This window comes from Urocitellus parryii, unplaced genomic scaffold, assembly GCF_045843805.1.
Source record: "Urocitellus parryii isolate mUroPar1 unplaced genomic scaffold, mUroPar1.hap1 Scaffold_270, whole genome shotgun sequence".
In the NCBI taxonomy this organism is placed as follows: Eukaryota; Metazoa; Chordata; class Mammalia; order Rodentia; family Sciuridae; genus Urocitellus; species Urocitellus parryii.
In genome coordinates, this window is record NW_027552588.1 from 176,669 (window position 1) to 192,492 (window position 15,824).

The following is a 15,824-nucleotide window of genomic DNA, read 5'->3' on the forward strand; positions in this document are numbered from 1 at the left end:
GGAGTGGCAGACGGGCCTCGGGGATACACGCAGCTTGAGGGTACTATGGGTCACGTGTGTGGGGATGTGGAGCTCCTCCTCAGACCTGCTTTGGCTCTGAGGAGGTCCTCCTAGCTTGAGGCCGCTGGGTCCTCCGTGTGTCAGGGCTGAGGAGATACTCCCAGGTGGTCCTCCATGTGTGTCAGGTCTGAGGAGGTTCTCCCAGGTCGGGACGCTAGGTCCTCCATGTGTGCCTCGGGTCTGAGGAGATACTCCCAGCTCAGGGACGCTGGGTCCTCTGTGTGCCTCATGTCTGAGGAGGTTGTCACAGCTTGGGGACACTGGGTCCTCCGTGGTCCTTATGTCTGAGGAGGCCCTCCCAGCTCCGGGACCCTGGGTCCTCCGAGTGCTTGGGGTCTGAGGAGATCCCCCACCTCAGGGACCCTGGAACCTCCGTGTGCCTCATGTCTGAGGAGGCCCTCCCAGCTCCTCTGGGACCCTGGGTCCTGGGTGTGCGTCGGGTCTGAGGAGATCCCCCAGATCGGGGACCCTGGGTCCTTCGTGTGTCTCGGGTCTGAGGAGGTTCTCCCAGCTCAGGGACCCTGAGTTCTTCATATGCATGGGGTCTGAGGAGGTCTTCCCAGCTCGGAGATGCTGAGTCCTCTGTGTGTGCCTCGGGTCTGAGGAGTTCCTCCCAGCTTGGGGACCCAGGGTCCTCTGTGTGCCTTGGGTCTGAGGAGGTACTCCAGGCTCGGGGACCCTGGGTCCTGGGTGTGCGTCAGGTCTGAGGAGATCCCCCAGCTTGGGGACCCTGGGTCCTTTGTGTGCCTGGGGTCTGAGGAGATACTCCCAGCTCGGGGACCCTGGGTCCTCCGTGTGCCTCATGTCTGAGGAGGCCCTCCCAGTTCGGGGACCCTGGGTCCTCTGTGTGTGCCTCATGTCTGAGGAGGCCCTCCCAGCTCTGGGACCCTGGGTCCTGGGTGTGCGTCGGGTCTGAGGAGATCCCCCAGCTTGGGGACCCTGGGACCTCCATGTGCCTCATGTCTGAGGAGGCCCTCCCAGCTCAGGGACCCTGGGACCTCCGTGTGCCTCATGTCTGAGGAGGCCCTCCTAGCTCAGGGACCCTGGGTCCTCTGTGTGCGTCGGGTCTGAGGAGATCCCCCAGCTCAGGGACCCTGGGTCCTCCAACTGCGTTAGGTCTGAGGAGGTCCTCCCAGCTCAGGGACCCTGGGTTCTTCATGTGCATGGGGTCTGAGGAGGTCTTCCCTGCTCGGAGACGCTGAGTCCTCTGTGTGTGCCTCGGGTCTGAGGAGTTCCTCCCAGCTCGGGGACCCAGGGTCCTCTGTGTGCCTTGGGTCTGAGGAGGTACTCCCAGCTCGGGGACCCTGGGTCGGTGGTGTGCCTCGGGTCTGAGGAGGTACTCCCAGCTCGGGGACCCTGGGTCGGTGGTGTGCCTGGTGTCTGAGAATCCTCCCAGTTCAGGGACCCTGGGTCCTCTGTGTGCCTTGGATCTGAGGAGATATTCCCAGCTTGGATACGCTAGGTCCTCAGTGTGCCTGGGATCTGAGGAGATAATCCCAGCTCAGGGAACATGGGTATGCCATGTACATTGGGTCTCCCAGCTCGGGGACCCTGGGTCCTCCATGTGCCTCCTGTCTGAAGCAATACTCCACCAGCTCGGCACCCTAGGTTCTCTGAGCACCTCTGGTCTGAGAAGGTAACTCCTAACTTGGGTACCCTGGTGGGTCACATGTATGGGATGGAGAGTTGCCTTCTTCTCAGCAGACTCAAGCATACTCCCACCTTGGGGACAATGTGGTTCATGTGTATGGGGACTTGGAGCTTCCTCTTAGAGCAGACTCAGGAATACTCCCAGCTTGGGAACACTTTGTGTTGTGTCTACAGGGACTTTAGGGTCCCTTCTCTTTAGCCTCAGTGAGACTCACAGCTTGGGGACACTGTGGATCAAGGCTATTACTCTGTTCTAAGACCAGCTGTGGGTCAAGGCTATAGGGACACCTAAAGCTCCATTCTTTTCAGACCATCCTCAGGCAGATGCCTGTCTTGGAGACACTGTGGGTCATGTGTGTAGGGTCATACAGAACTCCCTTCTCCTCAGAGCAACCTCAGAGGGATGCCTCGCTTGGGGACACTGAGTCATATCTACAGGGATGCTCTTCTCAGACTAGCCTTAGAGATATCCTGGTTTGAGGATTCTGTGGATCATGTCTATAGGCATTCCCAGAGCAGCCTCAGAGAGATTTTCCAGAAACTTCTGGATAAATAGGCTGCAGGTGAGAAAAAGGTGGGAAGTGGGAAGAGAAAGCAGATTCACTCCCTGCGCCCATTTGAGAGCTGAGGATGGAGCCTTGCTCTCCTTCATTATTTCAGCAAGGTTTACTTTGGGGAAACATCCCTTCAAGAGGCTCTGATTACTTGTCATCAAAACATGGCTACTTGGATGATTTCTGGCACAGAGAGAGGAGGAATTGTTCTAACTGCTTATTTTTACTGTATTAAAGCAGGAAAAATATTAAAAAATGGAAAAGTAGATGTATGAAACCCACAAGGTTATTTAAGTTAAATATGTTATTTCTAATAAACCAGAATTTGTGAAAAAAATAATTCATGGATTTTATGGAACTAAATTAATCAAAATTTTGATTGAGAATACATTTTGTCTTTGGTTGAGCAAGTCAGTTTATTTGGCAGTGTATTTGTAATGGTATGCTAAATACTGTGTTGACATTCTACATCTGCTGAAATATCTTGACTATATAATGCTTTGGTATTATACCACAAAGTTAATTGAGGAAATTAATTTTAATTAATTGAAGTATTTATTTTAAGTAATGATTTCATTCTTTCCTCCTAGATCATGAACATTTTAAGTAAATCCAGAATTTGTTAAAAGTCAGTTAACACTCAACCGTGGACCCCTATGTTCCTGGTTTTTGTCTCAATGGGAGATCTGTAAGCATCATTTTAAACTTTTTAAGTTGATTGATCATTCATAGTTTTCTTATTTTAATCTTTTATTAAAGTGTTTTTTTACTAGGAAATTACCCATTCCCTCTAGGTTTCCAATTTTATGTAGTAGGTTTCTGCAGTTTGATTTTTAATTTCTTCTCTAACTTTGAACTTCTGCTATTTTTATCAACAATATTTTTAAATATACTTTTTAGTTTACCTTGTTTTGATTGAATTATCTTGTTTGACAGTTCTCATTATTTCAAAAAGTTTTCATTATCATTTTCTTATTAAGGTCTTTGGGACAGTTTGTGTAACTTGGTGGCAGATAACTTGATTAACATGTGAGAGTCCCTGGGTTCCATTTCAGCACCAGACAATATTTCTTTGACAGGACCCAAGTGTCAGGGGAATTGTTCAAAATATTATGTATTTACACACACACACACACACACACACACACACACACAGATCTTTTCCAAATTGGGTTGAAATTATTCTAAGCAAAATTTGCTAATAAATTTTATAGAAAGAAAGAGGATGGTGATATTTTAAAATTCCACCTATTGATATTGCATGATATTTCAGCTTAAAACCACTGAAATAATTACAGTGTGTAAGAGAAAAGTCAATAGATTCTTTTAAAAAAACAGATACATTTACCAAAAATAGACTTTTTTAAACAGACATTTTCTACTTTTTCAAATTTAGAAAGCATATTTGAATATCTTATTAAACTCTTACATTCATCAAGTTTCTCTTACTCCTTGCAAGCAAGGGAATTGACCTTCTAAATAAGCATGCTTTATATATTGTCAGAAGTTCTTTTTGGAGAACTCTATTAAGTGTTTCTCATATATTCAAAACATCACTTAAAAGCATACCAGTGACCTTTTGATTTCATCAATCTTAATTTCTTTTGAAATAATGTGTGTATACATTAGTACTTACTAAATATTACTTTGTGTAGGAAATCACGTGATTTCATTTTATATAAATGCTGGTGCTCTATATTATATATTAATGATTTCAAAATATGAGTTGAGTATAACTCATATTTTGAAATCATTTAAAACATACATGCACTTTTTACCATATTTTAATGAAGTAATATAAGTGGAGACTAGACATGTTAATATCATGAGCTGAAAAATAATTAAATATAGTTGAATTATTTTGGGGTATTCAACATAATGGTTTCCACCTTTTTCTATAAATGCCCCAGTTGTCTCATATTATATGCTTGGTTTGGAGTATTCTTTTAAATTTATTTATGGTGATGAGAATTAAGCTGATAACCTTGACTATGTTAGGCAAGCAATGAATTTCAGCCCTTTTAAAATATTATGTTGAGACAGGATTTTGCTAAGTTCCTGAGGTATTGAGGCTGGCTTCACACTTTGTGATCCTCCTGCTTCAGTCTACAAAATAGCTGTGATTACAGTTCAAAGTGCTTAGTATGGCCTAGAGAACTTTATGTCATTATCATGTTTCTAATTTCTTTTTTTCACTCCAATACACATTTATTCAACTAAAACAAAACATCTTTAAACATATTTTAACAATGTACAAATACATTTACAACATAATCTGCTGATTAAAAGACTCCAACAAAGTTTGAAGTATCTCAACAGAATTTAAAACTGCCGACAATAATTTGTAGATTGGTTTAGTTTACAGTTAAATATATTGCCTTGTTTAAGAAAAATTATTAATACAAATGTATGATTTACAATATCCCCATTATAGCAAGAAAAAATAGATTCATAAAATGTCTTTAGGTATTTATTATGCCAAGTATTTAAATGATTATTTTTACTATGACATAAGAATAATATTCATTTAGTACTAAAAGATTTTATTAGTCCAGAGACCACTGAAGAGTTTCCAGGAAGTTGCAAAATAAAATATGACTATCCTTTCTATGAAATAAATAGAACAGCAGCAATCCATGGGTATCCCTTAAACATAAACTATAAAGATTCCATTTATTATTTAGACCTTAAGTATAAAAATAAAAGAAAATTTTAGAAACTAGTTTCACTTGTGCATGTCTAAGGTAAACAATTTCAACATGAAGTATATATTTAATATTAACAATTTTTTTTAACTCATACAGAAACCAAGTGTTTACTCTTAATCATGAAATCAACTTATTTCTGAAAAAACCTATAGAAATAATATGTAAACACACATACCTTTGAGATAGATTAAGAACATCCTATATTCTATGGATCAAAATGCAAATATCTCTGTAACATGTAAACTAACACATTAATTTGGGATATACGGATACATTACTATATGCATACATATGTACACCATAAAATAAATTCTGAAAATGTTCTTAATGACATCATACTTCCCAGCTTCAAATACTAGAAAAAGAAAATTAAAACTTTGTTTAAAAAAAGAAAACAGTTTTTATAGTAACTTTGCAAGTGAAAACAAAACAAACAAAAATCAATGCTCCTTTTTACACTGGACTGAGCTCTAAACAATTCATAATCAAGAATCTCTTCAGCCATTCCCCAATATCACAGAAAACATAATTTTCTCTCTATTCAAGAAGTCTGTTCATTTCTGGTGTTTTGTCTTAAAAACTGCATTCCAAGATACCAGGTAGCCATGCTGGTTAAATTCTTCTGGCTGCCCACGTGCACCTAATGTAACCATACATGTTGGCACCCTGTAGCACCACACCCATGGTAACCATGCCAACCATTTTACTCTGAGGGAGAAGAGAGCACTAAAGCAAATATCACCCACAGCACTGGACAGGCAATTAGTCCTAAGCAAAAGATTCTTGATTCAGCTTCTGAAACAGTTTTATTCTCCTGAGGAGGTGCCTTCCTGGACTCAAACACCCAATGACTCTTTCCATAATCATCAATATGATTCCACCACCCAAGGCCTACCATCAGTCTCTACCTGTGACATTCTTCACTGCCCAAAAGTCACGTGACAACAACAAGATAATTGTCACCATACAAGCAATAAAGCTGCTGCTGAGCAATTCACAGAGAAGATAGACTATAATGGCACAGACTCAGAAGAACAAATGGAAAAATGATGCCACTGGATGTCGGATTTTAGATTTTCTTAGCCTATTAGTTGTCTCTTCTTCTGCATCAAACAATGAAACATCTTCAGTGTCATCATTGCTGTCCTGAGTGTAAGGCTCTGCCAGCATCTCCTATTCCTACATGATTGCAGGGTACTCCTACAGGGCAGGTCACAAGGGAGCTGAAGAGGTGCCCGGAGGCTGCACCCCTTTCACTTCCTCGAGTGCATGAAGTGCAAGATGGGCCGAGGAAAAAGACCACCAGCACCCCACCCACCACACAGAGCATTTCTGCAGCCCAACATCAGATCCGCCCAGCGCTTGGCTTTGGTTGAGGATGGGCTTTTCCTTTCCACACCCCCAAGCTTCCTGAACTCGGGGATTCCTGGGTCACTCCTCCTATGAGGGCCTCGGAGCACCCAGATCACCTCCACAACAACTACTCTTGGTCCTCCATCCTTCCCGCCCACTCAGCTCTTCCTCAAGATGGACAGCCAGAGGGGACACAACACAACCACCCCTGTGCGCCCGGCTCACTCCACAAACCCTGCAGGAGGGACCCTTCCACCCGCCAAGCCTAGGCCAGCCGCTCTCCGTGCCCACAGCCCCTCACCTCATGTTTCTCATTTCTTAATAATTTTCTAATCTATATTATAGCCATTTTCTCCTTCTAAATGGTCATCAAAGTTTTTTTTATTGTTCTGAGAGGATATTTAATGTGAATATACTTTATGATGTGACACCTCTGGTCACAATAGGCTATTTCTATTATAAGAGTATTTTGATTCTGATATTTTGATAGTATAATGTGAATGTACTTTATGATATGACACGTCTGGTCACAATAGGCTATTTCTATTTTAAGAGTATTTTGATTCTTAACTGTTTTTCAGACTTAACATTTTCCTAAGAGTGGTGATTGTTCACTTTCTATTTGATTACACAAATAAGGCATTGATTTACAAAAAAAAAAAATTGTGGTGCTAGGGATCAAACCCAGGGCCTCCTGAATTCTGGATAAGGTATGCCACCACTGAGCTACATCCCAGCCCCATAGATTCTTTGTTTATATTAGCTTTATGACTAGCTACATCAATGAGAAACTTACATAGAAATTCAAATACATTTGAAAACATTCAAGAGTTTGGGCAGCCAATATTTTTTATGATTTCTAAAATATAATTTTCCCGTAAAACACGAGAATAACTAAGATCACTCATACACTATGCTTCCATTGAAGTTTCTCTAGTTTTACCACTTCTGAAGAACATCATGGAGGAAACTGACTTTGATATTCTTTTCAATTTTTCTTTTTTTAGAAAGCATCATAAGTTATTGTCACAAATTCTGTTTACATTTTTCTTTTAAATATTTTTCCTAGTGGCAAATACGTGATGCTATTACTGTTGAAGGGTATACATAGAAACAAACGAAAGATAAGAATTCCTTGGGATCAATGATTCATTCACAATGAATCAATCTGCTCTTGTAACATATTTTTTATCATGACTCTTTTGAAAAAGTTCAACCATGACTTGAAATAGTGTCTCTAAAATGTAGATTTTTTCTCTAAAGTTTTGAAATTTTTAGAGAGAAAATCCATAACCTAGCAATAGCAAAATAAATAATGATAAGTTTAAACATATTATTACTTTAACATAAAATATATAAAATAAGTATTTATCTTACATTATGTTAGTTTGACACATTTTTGTTATAAATGCTCTTAACAAAATGCAGAACTAGTTAAGAATGTCAATTATTAGTAATTGACATTCTGAGTAATTAAATGAGCAGGTATTTGAAAAATATAGCCATATCTTAAGATTTTATTTTAGAGAAGTTTTATGTTTACACAGAAATTGCAAAAAAATGCAGAGATCTACTATGTAACTTCTACCCAGTTTTTTTCTCTTATGACTTACGTGAGCTATCTCAGATGTGTTAACTTCATACATGATTTTTCATGATAAACAGATACTGATATGCTCTTATTCACTAATGTCTGTGTTTCCTTTGGATTCTCAGTACAGCCTCTTTCAGTTCCAGGACCCCATCTAAGATCCCGCAAGACAGTCATCCTGTCTCCATAGGCTTTTCTTCGTGGCGACAGTTTCTCTGACCTTAATTTCTCTGATGCCCTTGATGGTTGAGGAGGACCTGACAGTTGAGGAGTACCTGTCAGGTACTTTTTAGATTTTCAGTTGATGTTTTTCTCATATGTAGACAGGTTATGGAATGGGGAAAGCAGATTACAGCTGAAGTGCTGTTCTTCATTTCATATCCTCAAGGTGCTCACCTGACTGATGTAGTGTTTACCAGATTTCTCACTGTGAATTTATGTAAGTTATGTTTCCCTCTCTCTCTCTCTCTCTCTCTCTATATATATATATATATATATATATATATATATATATTGTTTTGGAGTAAGTCACTATGCAGAGCCCCCTCTTAAGGAGTGGGAAGTTAGGCCTAACTCCTTGAGGGCCAAATGTCCACCTCAATTACTTGAAATTCCAGATAAGAGGTTTTTATTTAGCCTCCTTTTTTTATCTGTTTAGTCATTTATTTGTAAATAAATGAGCATCTGGATATTTACTGCAAGATTTTGTTTGTTATCCAACTCTATAGTACTTTGCTGCTTACTTCATTCCTGCTTGAAGCATTTGGGAATAGCTTTGACCATTCGTTTCCTGTTTTGTTTTAACAGGAAAGAATAGTATAATACCCTCAATTAGGCCTTTTACACTTATAAAACATTTCACTGAGGCTTTAAATACAATATAATATCCTTATGAAGACTCTAATATATATAGTATGCACTGAAATAATATGAGTTTGTTATCAATAAATATCATTAATGATACCACTGGTTGACATCACATACACATGGAGACCCCTAGAAAATAACATGTCAAACCCTCAAACTCATAAGATATCCTCACAGAGAAGTAGGAAAAATATAATATCTTCATTGAGGCATTTGACACGTATATGAAATCCTTGTGGAAGCCTATGTCATATAAAAAATATTCTCAATAAGATCTCTAAAACTCACATAAAAACTAAGCTCTTTGACACCTATAATATTTTCAATGAGTCCTCTATACACATATAATCAATGAGGGCTCTGACATATAATGTCCTCACAGAGGTTTCTAACATGCTCAATATCATTACTGAGGCCTGTGTCAGTCATAAAATATCCATGAGAGCCTGTGACAAATAAGAAAAACCACATTGAGGCCTCTGAAACACAATAATATTTTTATTCAGAGCTCTCACTAAACACATGAAACTATTTAAAAAGACACTGTCTTCACTGAGGGCTCTGACATATAATATATTACTTACTGACTCTTTTGACAACTATAATATTCTCAGAGAAGACTCTAAAACATATGATATCATAAGTCCTTTGAAACAAGTCCCATTGTCACTAAGGATTCAAATGCATTTAGTATTCTCACTGAGGCATGTGACCCTAATGGTATCCTCACTGAGGCTGTTGACAATAATGAAGTACTGGTACTGAGACATCTGACTCAGGAATAGCCTTGCTGAGGTGGCTGGTGCATTTAAAATACTCCCTGAACCATCTGAGAGGCATAATATACTCCCCGAGGCCTCTAACTTCCCGAGGTCTTTGAAATATTTAATATCTACATTGACACCTACAGTATCTATAAGAGTCATACTGAGGTCTCTAATACTAACAATAAAGTATTAGAGACATCTGAGATGTATAATTGGATAGCAGAGGTCTCTTGCACTTGGAATGTCTTCTTGATGCCTCTGGTACTGCCATCATGTACTCACAGAGGTCCCTTTCTATAGGAGAAAACTGAGGCCTCTGACAAGTATAGTAAGTTTACTGCCGACTCTCCAAATTTTATGTCAAAAGTGAAGCCTGTAACAAACACATTATATTGTCACTGAAGAATCTACCACATATCCTCATTGAGGCCACTGCCATGAACAGGATATGTTTACTGTGACCTTGATCCCATTCAAGGGTATGGGTTGGTGAAGCCTCAGATACTCTGGTAATACACTGGCACTGGACTCTGACACTTAATATCTGTATGAAGCCTCTATAATAGCCTCAGAAAGGTTTCTAACACTCAAATCACATCCTCAGTGAGTCTTCCTCTAAAGCCAACATGAATCCTCCCTGAGGCCTCTGACATTCACACCCTATCTCATTTGAGCCCCAAAACACTAATGATATTCTTACTAAGGACTCTGAAATGGATATAATCCTCATACAGGACAGTGAAATCAATATAATATCCACCCTGAGGCTTCTGTCATTCAGAAATATCCTAATCAAGGCTTCTGACACTCAAGGAATATCACACTGAGTGCTCTGGGGCACCAGAAATCCACACAGATTTAGACCCTCTGAGAGTCAACCAAAAGTACTGAGGCCTCTGTAGGTAACATGAGGTACAATGAGTCCTCAGAGACATATATGTCTCATTGAGGTCTCTGACACATATAAAATCCCCACTGAGGATTCCATCCTATGTACAGTATGGAATGAGTCATTTGAGCCTGTATTTTCCTCACTGACCTCTGAGAGAGATTCTATTCTCAATGAGGCTTCTTACACATATTAGATCATCATGAGGGCCTGTGGTGTTCATTTCATAATCTCACTGAGGCCTTTCACACTGATATTCTCTCTACCCTGAAAACTTCATCACATACAATGTCCTCACTGGGTACCCTGGCACTGCTATCATTATTCTCAAGGAGGCCTCTGGACACATAGAATTTCCTCACTGAGAACTCTGAGCCCTAAAATATATTCACTGAGGACAAAATCCTCAGAAAGTCCTCTAATATTCCGAAGTTTTCTTCACCTCACAGTCATATAAAATAGTAAGTGAGGATTCTGACACTTATACTATCTACCCTGAGGCCTCTGACACAAATATTTAACAATCTTAATTGAGGCATGTGGTAATAACAAAATAAACTCAGTGAAGTCTGACACATATCACATCCTCAATGGGGCCTCTGACCTTGACAGAATATCTTCAGTATGTCCCCTAACAAATGTGTTATTCTCACTCAGGCTTTTGATCCTCAAAGAACTTTCACATATAATATGCTAACAGAGTCCTCTTCTTATTACAGCACATATATGTCATGACTCAGGCCTATGGCACTTAAGAAACATTCTTATGGAGGTCTCTGACACTCATGTAATATCCTTAGTGAGTCCTTCTCTGACACATCAGATACTCACTGAGGTCTCTGGCATTTCTTGATTATCTCACTGAGTCCATAAACACTCCTATTCTATTTATTGAGGATTCTTAAGTGTACAATATCTTCACTCTGATCTCTATCACTCATATCCTCTCCTCCCTTGTTCCTCTGACAGTTACACAACTGAGACTCAAAAAATATCCTCAATCCTCTTGGCCATCAGTGTATATATCAGCAAGAACTCAGGCACACCTAAGAGCCTCACTGACAAAGACCCCTATTGTCTAAAATATTTTAAAAAATCACTGAAGACTCTGAAAGTGCCTTGCTATCAACACAGATCCTTATGACAGTTTAAGTATCCACTTGAAGTCTCTAACACAGACAATAACTCCACAGAGGACTCTTACCCAAGCTGTACAAATGCTGAGGCATTCCACACTGTAATATCCTATTGAGGGATGTGACAGTTGTATAATCTCTTCATTGAGGACTCTAACACATGCAATGTTCTTACTGAGTAGCCTGGCACTTCCATAATATTTTCTGTGAGGCCTCAGACACATAGGATTTCCTTCATGAGACATTTAAGCCATAGATTATACACACCAAGATGTCAAACATATGCAATGCCTTCAACAAGGTCTATTCCAATCAAATATTTTCCTTACTAAGGATGTTTACATCATATATTAGTGTGACTGGGGGTTCTCTCACATATATTATCCACACTGAGTCCTCAGATGCATATTATCAACTTACTGAGGCCCTGAACACAGAACATGTCCTAACTGTGTCCTGTGGCAATCATGGAGTAAGCTGAATGAAAACTCTGACCCACTCTCACTGAGGCCTCTGATTGGACATAATGTTTTCACAGAGTCCTGGATCACATGTATGATTTTTCACTGAGGCTTCTGACTATCAGTTCATAGCCTTGCTCTGGACTCTGACAGTAAATATCCACATGAAGATTCTAAGGCATATGATAGGATTACAGAGGCCTCCTACTCTTATCATAGGTACACTGGACTCTGACCCCTGCAATATCCACATTTGGTCTATGCTATTTATATAGAATTCTCCTGGGTGTCTCTTACCCTGATAGGATATCCTCCATGCCTCCCCTGACATTCATATCCCATACTCACTAAGGCATCTGACATTCATATGCAATCACACTGAAGGTACGTTCACCCCTAATCAACTTCCTGAAGACTCTGAAACTTAAAATGTCCCCACTCACAGCTCCAAGAATTATATGATATCTTTCCTGAGGTCTTTGAAATCCATATAATAAACTCCTAGAGGATTCTGATGTATAGAAAGTCCTTTCTTGTCCTCTGACACTAACCTAGTATATTCACTGAGTCCTGTGATAATAACATTGTAGTCTCACTGAGGCTTCTGAAATATTTGAAATCTTCATTCAGGGTTCTCACACCTACCCACACTAAGGCCTCTAACACCTGGTATCTGCCCTGGGCCCTCTGACAAACAATATTTTCCCTTAGCCCTTCAACAAGCAAACTATCCTCAGCTAGGCCTCAGACACATTTTAAATGTCCTCCCTCAGGGCACATTCAATGCCTCCTCCCTCAGGCTTTTGATGCTCATGTAATATCAACACTGAGGCCTGTAGCCCATATACTTGCTGAGGCCTCTGACACACAAAATATTATCTCTGAAGATTCAGATGCATGTGATATTCTCAGACCTCTGACATATCCTCCATTGTCACTAAGACTTCTGACTCAATGATGTCTGTGACCCTAATAGTGTCCTCACTGAGGCCTCTGACAGCAATGAAGTATCAATGCTGAATCCACTGACTCAGTTAATAGCCTCACTGAAGAGTCAGGAGCATTTAATATCCTACCTTAAACCTCTGGCAGATATAATATACTCCTTTAGGGCTCTAACTCCCTGAAGACTTGACACATACAGTATCTACATTGCAACCTACAGGACCTATAAGAGGCTTACTGAGGCCCCTAGTATTAATGATGTAGTATTGGAGACATCTGACACATGTAATTGACTAACAGAGGTCTCTTCCACTTAGAATCTTTTTGACAGCCATCATATACTTATGGAGGTGTCTTTCCATAAGTGAAACCTGATGCCTCTGACAGGTATAGTAAATTTACTGCAGCCTCTATGAAGTATAATATCCAATGTGAGGTCTGTAACAAACACATCACATTCTCACTGAAGCCTTGGACACATATCACATCATCACAGAGGCCTCTGACATCAATAATATATCTAAACTGTGACCTTGGTCATGTTCACATTGTTACTGAGGCCTCAGGCAGTCTGGTAACACCCTGGCTCTAGACTCTGACACTTAATATCTATGAGAAGCCTCATCCACCTACAATATTCTCACAGAGGCCTATGTCAAATACAGTGTTATCACTGAAGTTTCTGACACATAAGATATAATGATTGTGGCCTTGGACACTTTTATAATAGCCTGAAGCAGGTATCTGATACTCATATCATATCCTCAATGTATCCTCTTCTGAAACTCCCATGATTCCTCCATGAGGCCTCTCACATTCACATCATATAGCACTGAGTCCACTCACACTGGTAACATACTGCCTGAGGACTCTGCAGTGGATACCATTCTCATGCAGGACAATGAAATGAATATAATATCCACCCTTAGGCTTCTAAAGCTCAGATAATGACCTCCATAAGACCTCTAACACTGAAGTACTATCTTACCAAGTGCTCTGGGATACCTGTTGTCTGCACAGATTAATGCTCTGATAGATATTCAAAATATAACTGAGACCTCCAAAGGTTACATAGTATGTACAATGAGTCCTCTGACACATGCATGTGTCTCATTGAGGTCTCTGACACATATGAAATCCCCACAGAGGGCTCCAACCTTTGTAGACGAGGGACTACTACTCATTTGAGCCCATATTTTCCTCACTGACCAGTCTGAGAAAAATCATCTTCTCAGTAAAGCCTCTTCCATGTAATATGTAGTCATTAAGGCCTCTGATACTCATTTCATAATCTCACTGAGGCCTTTCACACTGATGTTCTTTCAACCCTGAAAACTCCATCACATACAGTGTCCCTCACTGGGTACCTTGGCACTCCTACCCTTATTCTCAATAAGACATCTGACACATAGAAGTTCTTCACTGGAGGGCTAGGGTTGTGGCTCAGTGATAGAGTGCTCGCCTTACACGTGTGAGACCCTGGGTTCGATCCTTAGCATCACATAAAAATAAATAAACAAAATAAAGTTAGTGTGTCCTATATAACTAAAAAAATTAAAAAAAAACTTACTAGAAATTTCATCTCTAAAGTATACTTACTGAGGAAACTATTCTCAATAAACCTCTTCTAGTCAGAAAATTTTCTTCACTAAGGACCTTCATACTCACATAACAGAGTGAGTGAGGCTATGATACCTACATTCTCTACCCCTAGTCTCTAACATATATACTCAACTCTCTGAGGCCTCTTAAGAGAAAATACCCTGGTTGAGACCAATAGTAATAGCAAAATAATCTCAATGAAGACATTGATACCTATCACATCCTTATTAAGGCCTCTGACTTTGACCAAATATTTTCAGGACATCTTCTGAAAAATGTATCAATCTCAATGAGGATTCAGACACTCAGGTGATAGCCTCCCTCTGGACTCTGACACTAAATGTCCATATGAAGGCACTGTCACACATAATAGGCTAGCACAGGTCTCTTCCTATTAGAGCACATATATGTCCTCATTCAGGCCTTCAGCACTCATGGAACATTCTCATGGAGGTCCCCAACACTCAGGAAATATCCTCAATGAGTCCTCCTCTGACACTCAATATTGTGTACTTATTGAGGGCTCTGAAATTCCTTGATCATCTCACTGAGTCCATAAATTCTTTTTTTTTAATATTTATTTTTTAGTTATCGGTGGACACAACATCTTTGTTTGTATGTGGTGCTGAGAATCGAACCCGGGCCGCACGCATGCCAGGCGAGCGCGCCACCGCCCGAGCCACATCCCCAGCCCGAGTCCATAAATTCTTCTGTCACATGTATAATAAACTCACTCAGGGCTCTGACACTCATGTCCTCTCCTCCCAGTTGCCTCTGACTCTTACATCACATATTCACAAAGGCTTGCTGTATGTAGATAATATTCTCCCTCTACCCTGTCTGTCCCTCAGTTAATATCTCAATGAGAGCTCAGGCACAACTAAGAGCCTCACTGGCAGAGATCCTGATTCTCTAGTCATATTTAAAAATCATGGAGGGCTCAGACAGTATCTTTCTGTCAACACAGACTCCTCTGACATTTTAAGTGTCTCCTTGAGGTCTATGACACAGACACTCTCCATGCAGGACTCTCACCCAAGCAGTACAAATGCTCAGGCCTTTGACACAATTATATCCCCAGTGAGGGGTGTGACACTGATGTAGCCTCTTCCCTGAGGACTCTAACACTCATAAAGTTCTCACTGAGTAGCCTGGCACTCCTGTCACATCCTATGTGAGACTTCTTATACAGGATTTCCTCCCTGAGATCTTTGAGGCATAGATTAAACATCCTAGGATCT

The 15,824-nt window shown here is 40.3% G+C and overlaps 1 pseudogene; it reads right to left on the reverse strand.

Moving 5' to 3' along the window:
• Positions 1-5,513: 5,513 nt before the first annotated feature.
• On the reverse strand, positions 5,514-6,142 carry LOC144251903 (Golgi apparatus membrane protein TVP23 homolog B pseudogene; annotated as a pseudogene).
• Positions 6,143-15,824: the final 9,682 nt, after the last annotated feature.